Below are 24,986 nucleotides of genomic sequence, written 5' to 3'. Positions count from 1 at the left end.
TCTATATCTTTAATGGTGTTATGTGTCTGAATTTTTTGGACATCTTGATCAGTCTTATCCACTACAACATAGTGAATCTATAGAATTACTGAGTTTAGCTCTAGCATATCTATTTTGTTAAAGTTAATTGTTGTTTTATGCAAATGTTTTTGCAATTTATAATGCTAATACCCTAATTATTTCCTGAAGAAAAACAGGTAAAGTTGAAAGCAGATTGCAAGCTCACATCACTTGACACCAAAATAAAAGCTTATATCTGATCATCTGGCTGTGAGGCAGATGTTTTTTGGATATACAATGACATCTCACAGCAATCAGGATTAAGAAGTGTTTTTGCAGACCCTCAAATGCCATGGAAGCCGTTGACTGCATTGCATGCAGTAACTGCTGGCAGCTGTGATTGGAACACTGAGGTTGTTGCTATTCCAGTCATGTGCACAACAAGACATTTGTTGAGAGCATATAACTTTATTTTTTTAAACTCTACTAGCCCTCCAGAGTTTGATAAAACTGCTGAAAGAGTGACAGAGACTTGATTGAGGTCCTGTTTTAACAGGCTACTTTATTAATATTTTTAATAATTATAGTACTTGAAATGTAAATCCTTAAAACCCTATAATATCTAAATACAAAAAACCCTATGCCTTTACAATGATAAGTTGAAATTTTAATAGCAAGAAAGAAAGGAAATTGAGGATTAAAGTTCTCACTTCAGCTTTGTGTCTGCCCCTTGTATGTATGCCTTACATTCAGGGCTCTGTATGCTCTGTGGAAGTCCAATTTAAGGAATGCACCCTTCACTCATCCCTGGCTGCAAAATTCAGTTTCTGAATCTAAGCTTTAATTTGTAGAAAAATACATTTCTAACTCTAATGGATGAGAGAGAACCATGAAAATGTGAGCTGAATGTAAATCAGTGTGTTGTCTTTCTGAGCCTACCGGTAGCCTGAAACTATAGCTCTGAGGGATCATCTGGGCCAGTCATCTCAGTAAGTTAACCCTGTATCCTAGATGCCCTGGTGCCCTGAGGAACCTGGATCTAAATTCTGCAGCTGGATGTCTTGATTTATGGCATTGTAATGCAACATACTGGAAGTTGTGCCATGGCTTTACACTTTAATATTGAAGATTTTTAAAATATTTAAATATGAAATAGATAATACAGTCAGTAGAGCAGCCCATTTTATTTATCTTGATATTAAATACAGTTTAGCTACTTTTTCAGTATTCAGTATGCTGCTGTTTCTTTGTATGAATGACGTATAACTGCATCATAGACGTCGGGGAAGTTGGCGTTTTGGCAGTGGGTAGGGGAAAGAGAAGGCTTTTGGCACTTGAAGAGGCATGTGATGTTTGTGGCTATGCAACAAGCACAGTAACTGGATGTGTCTGCTAAGGAAATAATCCCTTGGGATGTTACAGTAATGTAAATAATAGAAAGCAAGAATAACATTTTTATATAGAATTATTTCTCCATAGTTGCTGAAGGGGAACTAGTGGGTATGCCAGTTACTTAAAATAAATTATTCTTTTGATAACAGTATGCATGAAATTGTAGTTGAGACATAGTATCTCCATTGGGAAGAAAACAGTGGTTTAGAAGAAATGCTGAAGATTGAAATCCATCTCTATTCTTCCTCATATTTTGAACAATGAGAATGTAACCTACTGTACCTAAGCATGGAATAATGCACCTTTCTTGTGGCATCTTCACTAGGGTCAAATAGAACAGGCGTTCTGCTTTTATATTGGCTGTAAGGAGGCTTGTTGGAACTTTAAAAGTTCAAGAAATGTACAAGAGTTTTAACTTCATGTCAGTTCTATGTGCTAGATTCTTAGGTTTAAATGGAGATGTACTGATTTACACCAGCTGATGATATGCACACCGCATGTATACTGTTGTTCTGCTCAGATATTATGGTGATGGGTGCCAAAAACACCCAGTAGATGTAAATATATTAAAATGTTTTCTTGTGCAAATAAACTTAGATAAGTTTTATAATGTAACAAGATTGTGAAAATAATTTTGCTTTGTATATAATTGTTGCCTGAAACAGACCTTTAATATATCCTACTCAATCTCTATCGCAGTCTTACCTGCAATTTTTAAACTTCTTTATTGCAAACTTTATCATTTTTAAAGGCCACAAGAAGATAGAGTAACCCTGAAAAATGATTAAAATGTCTTTATTTTAGGCAGTACTCTGTTATTAATCAACAGAAGGGATACAGACTATGAAATTAAATTTTTTTATGGATTCTTGCTTTATGAAAGTTTTACATACAAAAAGAAAAAATTATAAAGGATAAGAGTGATGTGTGGTAGAAGAAAGATTTTTCTTTTTAAACAGTGATCACAGATTAGTTATACAAAACGTTTTGAAGGATTTTTTGTGTGTGAAAGACTGGATTTATATGTGTAGCAATTGTTATGCACTTGGATGTGACTTGGCAAGCATAGCAAAACCTGCTGTCATATTAACATCACTCTGTTTTGGAGTCACTGGGTAGTGACTCCATAATTAAGGTTGCAAGACTCTTCCATTTTGAATGTTAATTTTGACCCACTTCTGCCTTCCTCAAACATACCTCCCCTCCAGTGTCCTTTCTGTGCTTATGTATAAATGTCAGGAAATAATCTAATTTTGCCTTTCAAATTTGTAGCAGATCAACTATGTTGTTTCTGAATATTAATGTAGTGAAAATTTAACATGTTTCTGGGGTGAGAGCCTCATCTCTGTTCTGTTCCCATTATGCCCAGTAAAAGGGCTGGAGCAGCTTGAAAGAGCCCTAAAATCCCTGAATCCAGGTGGAGGAGGGTATCCCCAGTGCAGGAAGTGAGACACCCCATCAGGGTGCTTTCCGAGGACCTTCCTCTCTCCCCAACCCCCATACTTAGTGCTGAGGTAGGGTGCGTGCTGAGTCAGGGATACGTCAGCATCACAATGTGCTGAGATTGTGCTGAGGGCAGCATCACAGTGGGCAGTGAGATTGTGGGCAGTGCTGTGGCCCATAGGGTAGCCCTAAGTAGGCTGCCATAATTTTAGACAGGCCCTCAGGGCGCTCTAAAGTACACTCTCCAGCCTCCAGAGGAGCTCAGCATCAAGAGGCATAAAATCACCATAGCCCTCTGCCCCATGAGCTGCAAGTTCTGTGCTGTGCCTTAAAGATAATCTCACCCTTGATTTTCTACTTCTAATGCATCTAGTTCTCAGTGAGAACCAGTGCTTCTTGAAAGCTTAACAAAATTTAGCTGTGCATTGGTGACTAATGCAGATGTCTCAATATGCACAGGATCTCTTAGACTGCAATATCCTACATAGATTGTAGTGGACTGAGGTAAGGTGCTCTGTATTTGGAAAAGAGCCCGTTGTTAGGATTGGGATCCCTTTGTGCTGTGTACTTTACAAATTCACAAGAAAACATGGGCCATGCCCTGAAGAGTTCACAAACTAAATTCTCTCTTCCAAACCAGTGGGTTCCTGGACCTACATAAATGAGGTTGATTGATGAAGTTTTATCAGAACTTTATCCATCTTCTTGGAACATATACCTTTCCCTTCATTGACCATTTTAATTATTAGTAATCTCTAAGGTTTAAATATAATTCAGCACTACTTATGAGAGACTTTATCAATACTACTACACATGCACAAAGAGAGAAAAACTGAAAAAAAATCAATATAACTTTTGGAGACCAATTATGCTTGATAATATAATTTCTGTGTACATTGTGTATTTGTGAGGCAGAGTGTCACATGCTGCATCTGGTAATTTGAACAGGCACCTAACTCGCAGTTGTGAATTCCAGTAGACAGCTGGGCACCTAAATGTTAGGCATGGCTACACCTAAGTCCCCCTTGTGAATTTATCCTCAAGTGGCAGTGGTTCCAACTGGCCACAAGGGATGAGTGGAAGCAGGGCATGGATGGGGCAATGGGCAGCTGTGAATCCTCCTTCAGAGGGAAAAATGCGCTAAAGATCACTTAAGTCTATTCCAGACTTTAGTGTCTGTGGGGTAGCTCTGTAGCCTCACCCTGCCCTGGTAGGAAAGGGTTTTCTTTGACCTTGCCCCGACCCCAGGTATTTCCCAACAATTAGCCCATCAACTCTCACTGGACATTGAAGGTGACGTATTTAGTCCTTAATGAGTGTCACTACGTAACTGCTCTTCAGTGGAGCACCAATTGCAAGTCTGTGCTCATTCGGAACATGGTAATAGATCACCCGAATTTGAGGCTTTTTCAGTGATAGCTATATGATTTGTTTCAAGTGTGGGCTTGACAGAGATACAGAAAGAGAAAACAAATATACTTTATAGCCTCTAAGCAACATTATGGCTTAACAGATCAAGATAACTTAATTATGTGAGGTTCATATATATAGTATTTAAGTGCCATAGGCATGTTGTCTATGTAACTAAAAATCACAAGTCAACAAGTTTTTTCTTAATTTTTATTTATACATTTTCAAAATGGTTAAAAATACAAAAAATTACTTAAGCTGCAAGTTCTTGGGTAACCCAGGGCCAGGAGTCACCTTGTTATCTCCCTGCCTCTAGCCAGAAGGAGACTTGCTTGTGCTCAACTGGGGGTCACTTTCTTCACATCACCAGCCTGCTAGCCACCCAGCCACTCTGCTCTGGGCTATGCAAGCCCATATTTTGCCTTGCTGATTAACAATAAGTGGACCCCGGTTCCTGAGCCCCTTTGAACTGTTCTCCTGTATTGCCCATCCCCTTATGTACTGAACACTCACAGAAATACCAGGGAACAGAGTACACACCATGTTGTTTATTTCAAGTCAGGATCAGCTCTTTGTATAATACCACAGCACCAAGATATATTTAGAGTGAAAAACAGTAAGTTTGTTATCAAAGATTCAAGAGATAATGAGAGGGGACAATGGGAACAAAAGTGTTACTTAGAAAATAAAATCATAACATGATTTCTAGAGACTAAACTTAACAGGTTAACCTTCTGTCTAAACATATTTATCTCACCCCAAATGTCCTTTGCAGCACTTCAACCAAGCCTGGTTGAGATCCTGTTTGCATGAATGTCATCGCATTGCCTGAGTAATGGGGAATGGTGCTGGGTAATGGGGAATCTTTCTTGCCTTCTCCTTATATCCCCCAAAGTTCATTGTTTGTACCCAGAGTCAGGATAATTCTCCGTACCTTATTCTCAGGTGTGTTTACTCTCTTCCCCTTCCCCCCCATTGACTTCATATGTAAATAAGACTTCCTTTGAGTTGGCTTACAATGCCTAATTTACTGGCTGATGGAGAGACAGGTGTATTAAACATATTTTGTTTGACAGAACAGCTGTTTGTCAACTCTGCCTTGATACAAACTTTAGGAATACATTTTCACTCAATATACATATGTAACTCCTTACGTAGTATCTGTACATACATGTCACAACTATATTGATGCCCAGTGTGACTTTGATTTCATTTAAGCTCTCACATGATATTATTTGGTGAACTGGCATGTACATAGAAGGATCAGGATATTCTTGTAACTCCCTTGCAGTTGGCATTGAGGGTCACACACTCCCTGATTAATAATGCGTCAAAATACTAGCACCAAATAGTGGTAAACAGTAAATAGAAGATAATCTTACTGAGAGGAAATACAGCTAGAAGACACAGTGCTTAAGTGCTTTCCTGATTTTTGGCCTAAGTTTGTACATGTAGGTGAGTGCCATAACCATTGGGCTATAGAGTTATCACCACTCTCTGTCTGGCCCAAGGAATACTTAAGTATTTAATGCAAAGTGGAACAATTTCAATGGGAGAGCTAGAGAGAGATTTGATCCAGAATATGCAATAATCTTGTGATTAGGGCACTCACCTGGGAGATGGTAGACCTGGAATGGGGCACCCCTATTACCATGTTTTGTGCAGGTTAGGCATAACTCAGAGCATGCCTCTTGGATTGGGCTCTGCAGGTGAGATAGTGGGGGAGTTCCTAGTTAAGGGCTTAGGCATGAGTTATGTGCCAAGCAGATTGGTGGAGTCAGGAATTAGGTGGTTTGGGACAGGCCCAGCCACTGAAATGTTGGTGCTTTGAGAACTTTATTGGTTGAAACTTGGGAGCCTACAGGGTTAGACAGCAGCTGAGTAGGGGGGTTGTGAGTGCCAGTGCTGCTTAAACGTTGGACTTGGCCTCCTGAAAGGTCAGTTAAACACCTAAGTCCCCCTTGTGAATCAAGTCCTTAGAGTGGTACTGTTGTCTGGTAGTAATGTTATAGTGTTGTACATCACTGTTCCAGTTGTTTAATTGCAAACAGTAATGCAGCCTGTCACAAAATCTGTCAGAATATGTCCAAACTATGGGTTACCAGCATTAGTCAGCAATGATAAGAAGGTCTCCTAAAACAGTTTGGATGTAAAACACTTTAGCGTCCAGCTGTCATATTTTTAAACTGATGACTTAATCTTGCATGTTCAGTGTGTGTTATCTTGATTAACTTTGTGGCATTTCACAAAATCTACTGTGTATTATATTAGTGAGCTAATTTTTCTAGTAACTTTTTTTTCTTACCTTCAGAAAGGGCAAGGTAAGAAGATTTACAACTTGCTTTAAACATTTATTATAACTATCCCATATGATTGGAATAGTTAATGAATACCAGCTAATAAAGGAAACTATGAACTAATTATCTTGTGTGAATAAGTAATTTTTGTTAGTTTGATGCTTTGAAATGTACATAAAGACTATGGAGCAGATTGTGTCATTAAGACTCAGGCATAAGTGAGGGCAGTGTTGAACAGTTTCTGTCCAGGGACAGCTCCAGGAGGCTTTCTGCATGCATCACGGAGTCAGTATGCTGCCTCCTTCTGTTCCTCAGCACTGAGAAGAAGCATATATACTGAACCACCCCTTAGGAAAGATAGTGAGTACTATGCATAGCTAGTCAGCTCTATGGCTGGTGTATGGGGAGAGCTGTCCCTCGACTGGTTCCTTATTCCTTTTCATTGTGCTATTATTTCACATTTCCTCTCCCACTCCAGCTGTCAGCCTGCCTGGGGCTCACAGCTGGAGCCCCCCCCACCCCACCCCCCAGGGCAGAAAGCCACAGCTCTCAACCCTATGCAGGGGCTCACAACTGGAGCCTCCCGCTCTGGGGCTGACAGCCAGAGCTGGAGACTAAATGTGAAATAATAGCAGCTATGAAACTGACAAAAAGTCAATCTCCCTGCTGGTAGGTTCCCTGATGTGAAATTGAGCCCAAGGCTGGGTTCACAGCTTTGGGCTGTCAGCCCTGGGGGTGGGAGGGGCTCCTGCTGCAAGACACACACTGAGGCTGACAGCCAGGAGCCCCGCTGCGATCTTCTGATGAGGGATCGGGGGGGCAAAGAGAGCCCAGACGGCAGCCGGGCTGTGGCTATCTCCCTGACCCCCACCTCACTGGAAGGTGGCGGGCAGGGCTCCAGGCTAGTATTGGGGCTGATAGCCACCAGGTGATGTCAGTAACACAGTGTCTACACAGGCACTACATCGCCCTAATTACATCGCCCTAAGCTCTATGCCTCTTGCAGAGGTAGAATTATTAGGTCAAGGTAGTGGGCAACTTACCGGTGGAAGCACCATTCTAGTGTAGACACTTAAATAGTTAGGTCGATGTAAGCTGCCTGTAGTGTAGACCAGGCCAAAGTTGCAATTGTGCCAGGCTGCTATGTGGAAATTGCAAACTTGGGGGAGAATTCTTGGACCTTCTACTGCGTACAGCCATGCCAGGGCCAGACATAATATAACCTTAGAGAAACACCAGCATAAATTTTTGTGTAACATATGCAGGTTGGATTTGATTTAAATCACTTAGTCAGGAAGAGTCGATTTCTATATAAAAGTGCATTCTTGTTGGTTCTTATAACCTTAATACATATTCCTCACAACTCAGAGATAGATGTAGGTTTCATTTTTAGAAGGTACACACTATACATTTATTTTGAAAACTTTTCAGATTAGTTTTACAGCTATATCAGAAAATGAATGATTGGCTGGTTGGTTATTTCATTTACTAAAGGTAATTGAATCAGATATTTATGAAGTCATTGGGAGGTGAGCTATCTCCAATTCAACAGGTTAATCATTAATATTTGGAGGATTTTCTTGCCATGCTGTATTTGGAGGAGAACATCACCAGACAGCCATTTAAACTATTTTATTTAACTGAAACAATGTTATGTATTCTGGATTTTTTTCTTCAACAGCAAACTTATAATATTTTAACAAAATAAGCATTTTAATTTTTGAATTTAGTTAAACATTCAAGTTTTTTAAAATCAGGCTTGTTTTTGTTAAAATTGTTTTACTAAAATAGTTAAATGAAATATTAAAAAAAGATTTAAATCGACTGTCAGCCAAGTCAACATGAGAAACTTAAAATATTGGCTTCTGCAGCTAACATAGTCGTGTTCACCTTCGTTTTCCTGTTTGTTCACAATCTGGAAAAGAAAAACAAGCTTTCCTGCCTTTTCAGGTCCCAAACAATTTCTCAATTTGGAATGAATTAGTCCAAAGGAAGAAAATATTCTTTTTACACCGGCAGTAGAAGCTACTGCTGTTAAAAGTGAGATTATCACTTCAACAGTCTCTGAATCCAAGTGCTTAAGTGACTATTCACTGGCGTGACTTTCTTTAAAACATCATCAGCAAACAAATATTTCTTGAATGGTTCACCCTTAGCTCTGAAGTTTATTATAGTTGGCATTATGGAGGGATGATTGCTGGATGTCCGTGTCATAGCCAACTCCTCTTCTTCAGCAGTTAAGGTTTGACCCTGGTACCGAGTATTGAGAATATTTGCAAGACAATGAACTGGAGATAGTGCTTGTCCCATTCATTTTTTTAATGCTTGTAATTTATCTCTGTCATTGCATAAGATCATTTTTAAGATCTCATTCAGTTCCTTCCAAATTCCAACCGTGTCAGCAATAAAACAGCTATTTCCCTGCATTTTGTTCAAGGCTACAGAAATAGGCTTCAGGGTACTCAGCGTATGTTCAACATTTCACTTAAGCCCAATGTTGAGAACTTTGGCTGTGACAGTGCCATCTATTTTTTTTTCCACAATTTTGTTGACAAACTGTCATCAGATTAGGCCAGTTCTTGATATAGTGCTCAAAACAGTCCACTCCTGAGTTCCATCGCACGTCTTGTGGGAGAGTTAGCTTGGTTCCTCCCACTTTTTTCAGAGCAGCTGCTGCAAAGTGGTTGTTACAGAAGTATTTTGCAATTTCAACATTATTAGCCTTTATTTCTGGAACACTGAAGTCTTTGGCTAGGAGGTGCATCAAATGAGTGCTGTAACCATATGTTGTTGGTTTGAGACTCTCTTCTAAATACTTACTTCTCATCTTGGATACATTTAAAGCATTGTCTGTGACCAAGCTGCGTACTAGACATTTGAATTTTTTTTCACAGTTTGTTATAGCTTCTACTGCTGCTACTTGTAAGTATTCTGCTGTGTGTGCATTTTCTGATGTATCAATTATTTCTGTCAGGAAGACATTCCTGTCTTCTGTTGTCGCACAAGCACATACAACAGGATCACTGTGGACATTGCTCTACCCATCAAGACTCAGATTAACAATTTTACCCTGTAGACCTTTTGCACCCTACTCAATTTCTCTTTCATACACTTTATCCAGCAAATTGCCTGCAACATCTGCTCTGTTGAGTGGACTGTATCCTGGTCTTAATGACTGAACTATATTAATGAAGTGTGGGTACTCAATCATACAGAAAGGAGATTTTGTTGCATAAACAAACCAGGCAATTTTTTCATCAATTACCTCTTTTTGTAATTGGCTGGTTCTTATCACATACTTATCTATGGTTGTTTCTGGATGATTGAGATTTTTTTTTCTTTTTGCTACAGGTGATATACTGTAGCTATGTGACATACATGATGTGACTGAAACACTATCATTGACAGATAACTCTGAAACTATAGAAAATGATGGTGATCTTGAAGGTGGATAGTCTTTAGAATGCTGTATGTTGAGGATGGATTCTCCTAAAAAAAATCAATTCAGTTATTTAATTATTACCATACTGCTCATTTAGTATTCCTCATTGCATTCACTGATGCTCAGTACTATTTTCAAGGTGAAATTGTAAAAGGAAGATCTGCCAATTTCAGCTATTAATTTTTTATCACAACTGCATCTAAAATGATAGTACCATAGAATAACAACTATTTTTTTTGCTCAAACATGAGAATTCAAGAGTAGTCCAGAAGGAAGACAGGCAGTCCTTAAGAAAGAAGTATGAAATAAAAAAAGTTTACCAACCTGAAGATGCTGCATGTTCAGACATGTTCCTTTCATCATCTTCCACGCAGCTTCCTCCTGAGAAGGAACACTTCTCATGATCTTGTTTCATTTGGGCAACCAGGCCTTGCATTTCTTTGTTGCACTGTTTGCATTTTGCACGCCTGCCTGTCTTACCCACAGGTTGAGAAACTTCATTAAAATATTCCCAAACTGGGTCTCTCTTACGGCCTGCTGCCATTATAGGTTTTCCATTCTAGTGAGAGAATGGTATGGTAGATCTCAAATCAATGAAGGCTACATGCAGAAAGACCTCAAGACTTCTGGAATATGCTGCTCAAACAGTTTCACTCTTGTTTCTACTGCCTGTCCCTCCCTTCTCACATTTATCTCCAGACTTTTTCTCCTTGTCCAGATCTATTCCGCCCCCCACCAATCTTCTATTTGTTGAACTTTTTGAAACTTTGTACTTTTAGAGAGAGGTAAAGGATTGACTCTGTGTGCACAAATTTGCAGCGGGACAATAGGGTTGAGGTCTGTTATTTCTCACCTCTATATATTATTTATTTATTTATTTATTTAAAATATTTCTGCAGGTAACAAGCATATTATCTCTGGAGACACAAATCCATAGTTTGAGAACTGCAAAACTAAGCATCTCTGATGGTATCTTCTAGATTGAGCACTAAATTCCATTGGGTAGATAGAAAGTTTAACCTAAATAATCTATACAGAAGCCCCTGGAACCCAATAAATTGGTTCCCTAATCCGTGAACTATTGGAACTCCTTTGCAAAACTTTTCTTAAACATTACATGAATATATTGTCTTATACTATTGAATTAGAATGTATAATCCCTATTCCATGATGAGATATCTTTGAGCTATAATGTATATGAATTAAAGCTATATTTAGCTAGGTTTTTTCCTCAAAAGCATTTTATCAAAAAAATCCGATTTAAAAATGGAAATTGCATTATGTGTACTGGAGGTGCAATGATTAGTTCTTGTATGTCTTCACACATCTCTAGTTACTTTAGTCTTGAAGACTTAGGTGTTCATTAGAATACAGTAGTGTTGGAATACATTGAGATTGTATTCTTATGGGAGGTAGTCTCTATGTTCTCTTTCCTTCCTGTTTACAACCTGTAGAAGAGGATAGAAAAATGAGATGTGTGCATTAGGTGAATACAATAACAATACTTCCAGAAGATCATAAACTTTTATTACATTTCAGCCAATGTTCCTTTTAATAACAATACTTATTTTGTTCTGTACACGGTCAAAGGGCTGCATAAATACTAATAGCCACATTAGCTTTGTTTAAGATATTGATGCTTAACATTTTTAGAAATAGTTTCCAAATATATATTTTAAATTTATGAATAATTAAGTAAAATGGCATAAGAACTATCAAAGGTGTAAGTGTAGGTTTGAATTTTCAGCCTATGACCTGAGGATCTAGTCTTGCAAGCCATCTATTAACACCATCCACCCACTAGGTGCTCATTGGACTCTGGGGCAGGGAGAACTTGGAGAATCAGATCTGCCTGAACATATAATGGATTGTAATGCCTGAAAGGAATAACTATGTGACAGTATTTTGGTGATTTATATATCTTCATTGCATTAAAACCATAAAACCTACATTTACAAAACCATGGTTAAGGAATGATACAGTAATAAATGGTGTTATAGCACAGCTAAACAAAAAGTAGGTAAAGTCAAAGTATACTGCTAAACTTAATTAGAAATAACATTTATTATTATTTAACTAATTTAGGAAGTTTTAAAATGGTAACAGTAACACTGTATTTTCACTAGGGATTTATGTATTTGAATGTGGATATTACAATCTAATTAGCAAGTACAGGCAAAATATATTTTGAATAGTATATATTAAGAAAGGTAGTAGCAACTCACTTATAGGCCTAGTAAAATCATTCTACATCATTAATGTAAACTTTGAACATTTTTTGTAGAAAATGTGAAATATCTTAGTAGAAAAATAATTTTTGTAAAATTTAATTATCACAAATAAAAGTCCCACTTCTGCATTTTGCAGTCAGTGTTGCTCATTTTGTAATATGGGAATTTACACTGTACAGAATAATTTAAAAAACTGAGCTTTTTATGAGCACACATTTTATTTTATCTGAAAGTGACTTCCCTGCTTTCAGAAGTGTGGGGAAAATTCTAGTTTTATTGATGCTCTGTGAGACACTTCAGTGGTTTTTTTCCTATTCTTTAATTGTTTCACAGGGAAATTAGCTCAACACTCAATAAAAACAGTGCACAAGAGCCTATAGCCATGAAAATCAAAATAATTTTTCATACAGAAAGTAAAAATTTCTTAATATAATATTGTTATTTAATATTCCATACTATTCACTTGGGTTAGACTTCAGATTTGTCTTAAGAAATTGCTCAGTGTAGGTCATTTTAGAACTGGTACAAGAGATTATTGGAAGATTAGCTGCACCTCTCTTTAATATTACATTGGATATGATCATGACAATTTTCTCAATAGTTGTTCTCTGATGGGTGATCATATGCATCAATGACCATGGTTGTGAGAGATTATAGGTGAAATTAGTACAGTTGAATTTACCTTTCCTCAGAAAAGACAAGCAAGTGGAATCCTCAAACTAGATTGGTTATAGCTACAAACTTCAAAAAAGATACTTAAAATTCCAAATTTAGGTTTTCTTCTTCAGTTTGGTGACCTTAAATATAGCTTCAATAATACTGGAGAGGTTGTAGACTAGGGAATACATAGCCTTGCCAATTTAGCTAATGACAGGTTAAAACAGAACTTTTCATCAATTGTTTTTGCTCTGTATAATTCACTGTTGTACAAAGGATTCCTTTATTAATGTCTTAAGGTTTAAATATTGTATCCATTTAAAATGTATTTTATTTTCTCTCTCTTCTGTTCTTCACATTCTTTGGTTCCACATTCTTTGATAATTTCTGTTCACATGTAGCTTCACATGCTCATGCCTGATGTTCTTTTTCATTTCTATTTAAATTATGTAAATGGTATAAATTAGTTAATATTTGAGCAAATCAATCCTTCTCTCTTTCTCCAACTTTCTGGTATGCTAAAAGTGCTTAGCTTTAGCATCTTCTTTCTCCTCTTTCTCCTCTATTCCTTGCCCTGATGTAGGTCACTCTATGAAGGTGACAGCAGTTCCAGGGTTATGATGTGATCTACAGCGAGCCCCTGTTTGGATGAGGAGAGTGAGAATCCTTAGAAGACAAGTCCACAGGGCAGGACTCAGGAGCTCATTTGCATGCCTTGATTACCTCTCTGGGGGCAGATCAGCTGAGCAGCCACTTCTCACTGTGTTAACTACTCTCTCCTCAGCATTGATCACTCTGGTGCTAAACTCCCTCTGTACAGATACAAGGGACTTCTGTGCCCCTCAGGATTTGGGCCTTCTTGTCTATTACACTATGAATTGATATATGATAGTAACAAGAACTAGGCATAAAAGCTCTTAGAAATATATAATTTATTCACACAGTTACAATTATCTCAATTTCCTCAAAAAGTTGTCCCAACAGGTTGGACAGCATTGTCCGAACTGGCCATGGATACAGGAAACTTAGGGCATGGCTACACTTGCAGATGTAGAGCACTTTGAGTTAAACCAGCCTTCGAGGAGCGCAGTAGGGAAAGCGCTGTAGTCTGTCCACACTGACAGCTGCCAGTGCACTGGCGTGGCCACATTAGCAGCTCTTGCAATGGCCACAGAGAGCAGTGCATTGTGGTAGCTATGCAAGTGGCCGCAACGTGCTTTTCAAATGGGGGTGGGGTAGGGGTGGAGTGTGACAGGGAATGTGTTGTGTGTATGTGGGGGGAGAGTGGGTTTTGGAGGGGCTGAGAGTGTGTCAGCATGCTGTCTTGTAAGTGCAGACAGCTGCAGACCTCCCTCTTCCCCCTCGCCTCTCTCTCTCACAGCATTCCATAGTAATGGTTGCTTTGTCTCGGAGCAGATAAGCATGCCGGCTGTCAAACAGATCTTTCAAAGGGTATATCCAAAACAATGACAAGAGTGGCCACTTGACTTAAGGAGGTTATAGGACCTTTCCGGAGGCTGATCAGAATGCAGTAATGCAACACCTCGTTCACACTGATGCTGGGGCGCTCCAGCGCGGGCACATCAAATGTTATTCTACTCACCGAGGTGGAGTACCAGGAGCGCTCTAGCTGCAGAGTCAGAGCACTCTACATGCCTTGCCAGTGTGGACGGTAGTGAGCTAGTGCACCCGGAGCTCCTTTAATGTGCTGTAACTTGCAACTATAGCCAAGCCCTTAGCATTACTCTGCCAAAAGAAGCAAAAATGCTTACATAGGAATGTAGCCCTAGATCCCAGATTGTTTTACCAGATTCTTTCAAGTATACTAGTTGAATATTGTCCCAAATTTATTTAGGCTAGTACATAGCAACCAGTTACATTAGTTACCATACTTGTGTTCTCTTTTGTGAGGAGCAAATGCTCAACTGGTACATACTTAAGCACAGGTTTATTTATGCAGTGTGTCAGCTGAGAGTCCACTGTATACTCTCAGTTCCCTGCCCCCCACACTTCTGTGTGTGTCATTACTGTTATTCATTACATAGGAATAAACTAAAAAATTACATACACACACTTGCACATTTGGAGGCAGTGTATACAGTATTTTCATTCAGCAATAGATCTCTACTATAACACTTCAAAAGGTTGGCCCAGTCACAGTTTATTCATTTGATATTTATTGCAATAATATTAATCATGATAAACTCATTAGGTACTAAATTGAATGTCATAAGTACTTTTACAGGGCTTCCATTGTAACTGAGGATTAACAATGTACTCTTTCTTTAATGTGCTGCCATTTTTATTACAATCTAGATTGTTGGGTGCCCTTTATGTCATGTGGTTTTGATCAATTCTGTGGTGTGTCTAATATTATGTTAAAAGTTTAAGGGATGATATTCATAGCAGAATAGTATACGAGGCAGTAAATGGCTTTTGTAGGTGATTAAATGTCAAAGAAAAGGTGAGGTGTCTGATAGCTGAAAAGGCTTTTTTTTTCTGAGAGAGAGAGAGAGTATATTCCAACACTCTTCTTACTAGCAGACAAAACAAAAGGAGATTCAACAAGTCTCAGTCTTTTAAAAATGGATTTCAGGGTTTGCTGTTTCTGCTCCCTGTCTTTCCAATTTGCAGGTGGATTGTTGATCAAAATCTGAAGGATTTGCCAATGTTTAAAAAAAAAAAAAAAAAAAGGATGTGGTTTAATAAACGAAGGTCAAATGTTTAACATTAGGTGCTAATGTTGCACATTTGCAAACAAGTAATTGCATGTGCAGCTCCATATTTACTGTGCACAGATCCCTTCACCTTTTTTTCGAAATATTGCCCCTAACAATTGTCATTGTCATTTCTGAGAAAATATTAGATTTTTCAGGGCTGTGACTAGCTGAAATTCTCTTTTTTTGGTGTATAATGTATGCTTAAATGTATTGAATTGCTGATTGAGGTCCGTATCAGGTATGTTAAACGTATAAGACATTTTGAGGAATATTTTCACATTTTTGAGACTTAGACATGTAATTGCCAGACAGTAAAGATCAGTGTAAGCCTGAACTTAATTCTGAATAATGTTTCCTGGCTGTTGTGACAAAATAAGCATTGACATTTCCAGAAGATCATAAACTTTTATCACATTTCAGCCAATGTTTTATGATAGTCCTTCCTTTTAATAACAGCCACAGGATATATTATAATTTTGTTCTGGAAATACTTTTGTGAAAGTTAATTACTGTTATCTGTGATCAAATGTTTGAAATAATCAAGTGTCACAAAAAGAGAGTTTTGGCTTTCTGTAGCTAAAGAAAAATGAAATGCAAAAGGGCAAGATAAAGGTTATAGTAGCATATGCCTGCTCAATGAGCATGAAGTAAAGTCATTGTGGGATGCCAGTGAACTCTTAAAATATTTCAGATAAACACATGAAAGTACAATATAGAAAGCAAAATGGAAGCTGAACTTCTTGCCCTTCCTAAGTCTACCACAATGGAAACTACTATATTTAATTTCAGATGGAATCAGTTTGCTAGTATATGTTTTATTAGAGAGAATCCAAATTAAAAGAGTCATGTCAAAGCAGTTTATTTTTTTGAGATTTTTTTTTTAATTAATTCTGGGTTCTGACTCCACTGGGTGGACTAATGTATATCTCTTCCCATATGTAATTCAGAAAGGAAGACAGTCAACAGGAAGTTTAGTTTTGGACTGTGGCTCCACCCATTTTTCTCCATTCCACTTCAATCTTCTTCTCCTTGCCTTGATATGTAGAGGAAACTTTAGCCAGCTAGTGTAATTCATTCTCTGGCATATAGGTTTGTTAGCATCTTAGGCCTGATTCTTCCATGCACTAAGGCTGCTTTATATGTCTGTGGGAGAACGGCTGAGAAATTTGGTTATGGGCTTACGTCTCTATGGAGAAGAGATTTTCAAGGGAAGCAAAGATAGAACACTAAAAGGATACTTTGCCTGAAAAAGAACTGCAACTTGAATGATCAGGAAACTGAGAGACAGCCTAGTCTTAGCAAACCCACACTGGAAGACATGTAGAATGATGGGAAAATATGACTTCCTGGCCAATAGTTTGACAGAGGTGCACCAATGGGAGAAGACTGTCCGTATTCTGAGGTGCCTTTCTTCTTGCCCAAGAATACTCCATTTCCTTTAACATTCTTCTCTCTCAAGCCAAACCTATGAAAAAAGATGACTTGCATCGTAGTGCAGAATAGGGCATTGAGACTTGTCCTTTTTGACATGGAAGCTGAATTTACTGTCTCTAGAAAAATCTCTGAACTGTAGATCCAAATACCAAGCCTTCCTTAGCTAGTATGGTACTAATCAAAGATGATTGTTTATTGGACTTGCTTGATCTTACTTGGGTGTCTCAAGTTGACCCAAAAACAGAGGCTCATAAAAACAATGGTCACTTCTGAAAATTTTCCCCAGTTTTAAGTGTAAAACTAAGTGTTTGAGAAACGGTTACATTCAAGGGTGGAACCATAATTCTCAGTATTGTAGATGAGTGTCTTGATAGGTTCATTTTAGACAATCTTTGACTGATTCTGTTTGAGTGGCAAAGAAAGAAGAACTAGTAAATATTCTGGCGTGGGACCAGATCTATTATACAATCATGGTTGCACTGTTGCTCACCTTTTAGTTATGTTATCAAGAAAAAACATTCTGTTGGATCACAAAATTGGTAGGTGCTGAAAATCCTGTTGGAATTCTAGCAGGCTGCACTTTGTGTTAGCCTTCTTCATCTGCTTCATGCTCAAGGAATGTTTTATTTACATTATCTGGTTCTGGTGATCATCTTCAGCATTCAGAGGTAGAGAAATATATAAAGTTGGGTCCATTAGCTCTGTCCAATAAAAAAAAAAAATCAACCAAACTATCTTATGACTGGCAGGTTGAAAGTTTCCAAAATAAGACAACATTGAACCAACCAGGGAGGAAGGTGTTTTTGTTATTTGTAGATGCTACTGTGTGTCTGGAAGCCCCTTGAAGTCACTTGGGTTTCCTTTTCACTGTGTGTTTGGTTGCTACCAGCGCTTGATAGGAATGACCAAATAAACATTGGTCCTAACTTCGTCATATTATAGGAAACCATGCAGTGCTGGAAACACTGCAAGAGTTGTCTGCTGACTTCTATTTGGCTACTACTTGTTTTATTCATATTACGAAGCAAATATGATGCTTGACTACTCCAGAAAATGACTCAAAGGGGGGATGCTAATTTTTTTAACCCCAATTGGATGATCAGTCCTACTCTTTAGAAGTAGGTGGAAGCAAATAGCCATTGTACAATCTTCCTAGCAAACTGGCCTCTAAACCTGCAAAAACTTATCAGTAGGACAATTTATGTGTGCTTCATTGGGACTACTTGTCTGTAGTCTACAAAGTAAAACAAGTAATCCTTTTCAGGCTTGGGGCCTAAGCATTACAGTTCTGTGTCAGAACTAGGCTTTCTACTGAGAGTGAGATGTGTGTCAGATCATTTGGTGTGTTTGTCACGTGTTTAAGCATTCGCTATAAATTAAGATTATTTTACTAGTCAGCTTTGTGGTTAGTACACAAAATATATCTAACTTTGAAATGTAAACGTGAATGTCCGGTCTATTTAGCTCCATGAGGTCACACTTTAGTCAGTCAGTGATGTCAGCAAACTTCTTTTGTCATCTGGTATATTTCCTACTTTGCACTTCTGTGCTTTACAGATTTCTTAGTGTGTTGCCTCTGTTTGTTTCCTTGCGGGGAAAGGTGGCTTGTGTCAGGTTTTTTTAAAACAGAAGTTTATTTTATCTATATAATTTTCTAACTCTCATGCTGATGTAAATGTTGTTTCTCTTTTATTACAGTAATCCAGATAGGAAATTACAACTTGAACTTTTATGGTTAATTAGCAAGTTTTGGTGAAGAGTAATATTGTGTTGCCCGAAGACAATTCAGATTGATAGATATTTTAATCTTTGCCTGATATATTTAGTGGTAAAACATTTTGCCACATATGAAAAAATTAAAGAAAGAAACAAATTGCCGTAATCATCTTTCTTGAGCCAGTGGAATCTGCAATTCTTTCTTTAAGGGGGTAATTCAAAATATGTTAATACATTGGGAATTCCTGACTTTTCTTTGTTCCAGATAAATCATGTTAAAATACAACAAATGTTATACCTAATTGTCTTTAAAAGACAAATTTACATTTAAAGACCAGCACCTCTTTCAGTCAAAGCATATGTATCTTGATTTTTGTGTGTGTTTTTAGGCTTAATCTCCCTGACTCTTTATCTGTTTCCTATTTTTTTTCTTATTTTCCTCCTGTTATTGTTGTTTAAGAATCCCCATAAAAACTTACCTTCATGCAAGACTGAATCTTAAAAAGAAAAATTCTTTTTCTTTTAAAGAAAAGTACTTGTTTTACTCAAGAGCAGAATAGACTACTCTACATCATGTTGTAGTAAAATTTAGAGTAAAATCATCAACTTAGCAGTTACAAAAGAGAAATTATCCTGCCTCAGCTTTACAAACATGCAGGCAGCAACATGTGACATGGTTTTTTGTGGTTTTGTTTTAATATATAATCCTTTGGGGAACCTGTCCAAAACCTTTTGAAGTTTTTACTTCAGAAAACCAGACTGCAAATAAGATTAATTATTCTTCTGGCCGAAGACCAAGGACAATACTGAGTTGTAGTAATGGTTGTTCTAATGAATTTTTTAGAAGATCCTTCCCTTCAACATTTTATTTTTCATTAAGAAACACATCCTGAAATCTAGGATTTTAGTTTTATGGGAGTCCTAATTTATTTTCTCAATAATACTTTCTAAACTAAAACTGAGATACTGTATAAAGTATGTAGTAGCACATGCTGTGCAATCTGACACTTAATTTTGTCCATGGCGCTATAAAAAGTGCTGCTTGGTAACCTTCCATAGGAACTATTTTACTGCTTGGAAATAGTCATTTGTGACACCACAAACTGTAAGTACATCTGTTGGAAATAAATGTACCAATCGTCTAGCTGTCTGTTCAGTGTGGCCTTTTTGTGGCTTTTTACACACACAGTGTGCAAAATGAATGAATGTACTTTCTCTTACAAACAGTTTTGTGCTATTTAATACGAAGTTACATGCTTCTTTTGGCAGAGCATGCAGTTTAGAAAAAGCAATACAAAAGTGTAATAAAAAGGGGTTGGGAGAATCATGAACACGCTTGTTCAATGATTAGTTGAAAACAGCATATTACCATTAATTTGCTAAAATAGAAGTCGCTGAAAAATTATGTCCCAATAATAAACTCTCTGTTATTAACTAGACTTGCTTTGGTTGTACATTTCAAATTAAAATCAGACCTAAAATATAATATCCAGCTTAATTCTTTCAGCTTTTTTTTTTAAGAGAGTTGCTGTACATTGGTAAATAGTTGCTGCATTCCATCCTATAGTTGTGAAGGGTTAAAATCCATGTGCATTTTATATAACAACCTGGTATGTGGATTGTGCCAGCTCTTTCTTAGATTCAAAGTCCAGAGTTTGGTCAAGAGACCAGAGGCCTAGTGAGTAGTGATTAGCTAAGAAAAAGCTGGGGTAAACAGATAATCTTGTTTTGCTAAAATAGGCCTGGTCAGCAAATTGCCAGATGTTGGAGCTAAGAACTAAATAATTGTGTCTTATTCAGAGTTTCAAACTGAACAAAGGATCCCTGTTCCTATTGTGTCATTCTCTTCTGTAGGGAACGTTCTTCCCACAGATCCAACCTTGAGTTCATGAAAAGTTGGCACATGTCAGTATAAGATATGGCATCCTTCCACCTCCCTTCCCAGGGACCAATGCCTGCCCTAAGACATAAAGGGGACAATCTTTATTGTTATATACTTTCACTGTTTCTTTGCTTTAACCTCTAGGAATGTACCTGTTGGACAATCAAAGGAGTTGCTTCATTCCTATGGACCCCAAATCAGAATTCAACATATGTATTTTATACTAATAACTTTTTATCAAAGTATTAATTAAATGTTAATTTGCTAACTTGAGACCATGGGCGGAGACATTATGTAACCTTTTAACCATTGGCTAATGGGCTATCTTGTTTTGCTGCAAAACCTATCCCGGGGTTTGGAACTGCCTACCCAGTCACTTTCCCCCGCCCATGGAAAATCTATATATTCTATTGTAATCAATTGATTGACAGTGTCTCTGAGCCTAATAAGCCAGGTGACACGCCGCCAGCGCTGGGTGTAATAAACTCCTATGCTTGGCCTCTACACGGTGTGGATTTATGTCCTTCAAGTTGAATGCATTATGTTGGTGGTCAAAACAACTCTTCTGTGGTGGAGGGTGTTTGTGTGTGTGTGCACATTGCTAATTTTTTCTTGAAGTGCAATAACCATATTGGTGATAAGGGAAAGTAACTAAATGAAGTAGTGAAACCTCAGGTATTCTACTTGTACAGGATGGACAAAGGGAGGGAGCAGCTGGGGAAGGGAGTGTGACTTGAATATTGCCAATCCCAAGTTTAGAAAAATCATGCATCAGGACCTCAAAAATCCAGGGATCTGCTTAAAATTATACATTTTAAAAATAATAAATATTACTCTTTCTTTGCCTTCTGGTTTTTGAGCCTTCATGGGTAACTTGTGTTATGTTTTCAAGCTTCTCTCAATAACCATGAAACTTAGAAACATAGGATATTTTAAAAATGAAAACTGAGATTCTCACATAACTGTTGGAGTTCAAGAGATAGGGCTTTAATAAAACATCAAATATTGCACCGTTTGCTATCTGGCAACATTGGGTGCAATATACAATGTTCATTATATCTCCTTTCAAAAGGTGCAGAATGCACTCCCCATTACAGGCAGGCAAGGGTGGCAATGCAGGGGACTGGCAAGTACCCCCATCCTGCATTGGTGTGTCCATACCAAGGGCACTGGAACCTTTGGGCAGCGGGAGGGGCAAAGCCAAAGTGCCCCCTCCCTTTCTGTGGCTGGCTGCTCCGCGGTGAGTCAAGCTGCCCTCTCTTCTGGTGCCACAGCAGCCCCTGGTGGGCGAAAGGTATAATTGCAGTGCCCCCCCAGCAGAACCCTGATCCCCCTGATTCTGGCTCTGGTGGTCCTCATTGTGTTCATTGTTTGCCAGGTTGGAAACATTGATTTAGGTTGGGAAACAAGAAAGGAAATAAAACAAGGAAGGTTTTTACATTGAAGAGCCTCTTACCACAACTTGTCTCACTTTACCTCCTGATGAAAAGTTGTTGGAGTTTATTGGGCTAATTAGAGGCAATATTTGAAATGTATTGATAAGTAAAGTAAAATCTTCACAATTCTCAAGGGGGGGATGAAAGCTACTGCATATGAATAGCAGCTGTCTTTTTAAAGATGTGCATCTTGAGAATCTTAAACTGTTCCCCCATTTCCTCCCAAAATATCACCAAAACGGATTCAATGATATTTATGTACGAATTGCCCACTGATTTTTATTAAATTACAAGTGCAAAGGAAAAATCCCGGTGGCCTTACTCATGATAATTGTTGCACTGTCTGGTGTGTCTCACTACTGTGAGTGCATACCTCAGGTCAGAATATCAGAAAACAAGGGCAGAAACCCCAAACTGGTGGTATGTTCTATAATTAGATTTCACCAAGCCAGTAACAAATGTGAACTCCTGGATCACTGTACCAGTCTTACCGTGGAGTCACAGACAGTCCCCTTAGACTCTCCAGTCTATCTTGCCACCCTGGCAAACTGAACTTTGTGATAAAAGGTCACTTTAAATAAAAAATCACACCACATCAGGGTTCTCCCAGTCCCAAGAGACTAGTCACTTACCCCAGATCAACTGGTACTCCAGATCTTACACCAAAGGCAAAACTGGCAGCCAATTCTATAGTAAACTAACTAAAGGGTTATTAGCTAAGAAAAGGAAATGAGAGTTATTGAGTGGCTAAAGCAAGTAAAACACATGTACAGGTGAATCGTAGTTTGTAACTCCAAATGGTGGCAATGATGCTATAGAATGCCAGTTTCCCAAAAGTCTTTCAGGGTACGCAGATTCTCTGGGGATCTCTGCTTTGCATCTGGTACCCTTCCCTGTAAGAGTCCAAATAGTTCAGAGATTAACGATCTTCATTTTAATCCATTCTTATATCATCTTCTGACAAATCAAGCTGGCAGTGTCTCTACCCACGTGGGTTTTTCCTTTGAGGACAGTGAGTGAGAAATGCACGTAGAATCTTTGACCTCCATCATCACACACAATCACCACTTGCTTTGAAATTAGCATTTTTTGTTAAAGTCCTTCATTGGCATTTCAAAAGATTTCTTTGATGGGTTATTTGTTATTGGGGTATACACAATGTAAATGTTTGCTATTACGTTATAACAGGAACAGATAAGTGAAAACAATTCCAGGAACATTCCACTAGTTTTTATGAAGTTTAAACACCTGAATACACTCTAAGATGTACACTCATTTTGATCTATACTAATACACAAGTGAATTGATCTGAACACACTCTAGCATGACCTGGTCTGCCAGCATCACATTAATAACCCAGCTGAAGTTTACAGGGCTACTCCCATGACTGTAGTGACCGGGATTGGGTCCATTTACAGTTACAGTACATATGAATTCTGTTTTAGTTTCTAATTTAAAATGGCCAAATCATTTTCTTTTTGCACTTGTTTTTATTTAAATTCCTTCTTGTCTGAGGCTTTCTGTTTCTGTCTTTGTCTTCCCTGAATTTTTATGATTGATTTATAAACCTCTGAAAAAACAGGTGTAGCTTTGAAACTGACACATCTTTGGCTATAGCTATATAAACACAGTAGTATTATAGTACTAAGAGGGCAAAGGCTCCTGCCAATCCTCACTGTGTGTTGCACAAAAGGGTGTATGGTCCATAAAATCAGAATTAGAATAGAAGCCATACTTCCATGAAGGTACTTTGTGCATATTTCTATTACTTGTGTGACCAGTAAGAGGAATACATTTAATTCTGCCCTTTACTTGAAATATTCTACTTTTAATATCTTTAATATATTTTATTTTCAGTATTTTGTTTTTGCTGCATTGTTGGTATTTGAACAATCAAAATGTTCATATTCAAAATGCACTTGAATGATAATTTGTACTTTGTCAGTAGCGGCTATGTATACCATTTAAGCAAATGAATAATCCACATCTTCCCAGAAAACAGAATTCTTTCAGTTTCAAGCCTACATTGTAGATGATTATATAACTGATTCTGTTTACTCTATATACCCTTGAGCCTTTCATACTTAAAGTGATGCTGTCATTTTGAATTTTTTACATAGATTACTATAACTGAAAGAGGTGAGTGGCAAAACAATGCTTTTATGTATTTTTCAATTTGTTTACTGTGAGCATGTGACAGCACTTCATGCGTAGTTATTTCATTGTTTCCCCTGTGTAATCAGTTCCCCTGTTTCTGTGGATTTTACATAGTAGTATGGGGGAATAATAAAGAATAGGAAAATGTGATTATAAAAACACAGATACTGTCAGAAGCATGTGTAGTATCTTAAGCTACTTTTAACTCATTTTTCAAAAGTCTTATTTCAAGCCGAGGGTGTCCCTTTTAAGGCACCTTAAAACAGTTTACAAAGTAAATCTTTGACACTGTAGTGAATTTGTATAGCTGTATCTTCTGCTCTGTTTAATTATGTAAAATGAGGTATTTTATCCTTCCAAAGCCCTTTATCAGTGTACATTTTATGTAAATTAGAGCTTCGGTAAGGATGATGTTATTTAAAGAAAGAAATCTTGCATGTTACTATTTGTACTGTTAATTAGAGTCTCAAACACAGGAATATATAATGTTGTTATGATCCATTTTGAGGAAACTCAATATAATAATCAAGAAATAGACAGTACTACGGTGGCATTGTAGCAAGCAGAGGCCAGGGGTGTTTGACAGCCAGTTAACTTATATTCAGTAGCCAGCTGTTATAATAGGACACAATTGGCATGGTTGAAATAACTGATTGGAGGATATTAACTCACTATTAATGACTACATAGCTAATAAAATGATCTCATGATATTTTGAAAAAATATTATAAACACTACAAAGTGCTGTACTAAAATATAAAAATGCTATA

General features: G+C 37.7%; 1 protein-coding gene across 11 annotated transcripts in view; it reads left to right on the top strand.

The window, feature by feature from the left end:
• The window catches only part of INPP4B (inositol polyphosphate-4-phosphatase type II B), a 554,905-nt gene that overhangs the window by 142,996 nt on the left and 386,923 nt on the right, over positions 1 to 24,986 (top strand). The gene's annotated exons all lie outside the window — the stretch shown is intronic.

This window comes from Mauremys reevesii, linkage group 5 (genome assembly GCF_016161935.1).
Source record: "Mauremys reevesii isolate NIE-2019 linkage group 5, ASM1616193v1, whole genome shotgun sequence".
In the NCBI taxonomy this organism is placed as follows: domain Eukaryota; kingdom Metazoa; phylum Chordata; order Testudines; family Geoemydidae; genus Mauremys; species Mauremys reevesii.
The sequence above is the reverse complement of the archived record's forward strand: the minus strand, read 5'-3'. Positions and strand labels throughout refer to the sequence as shown.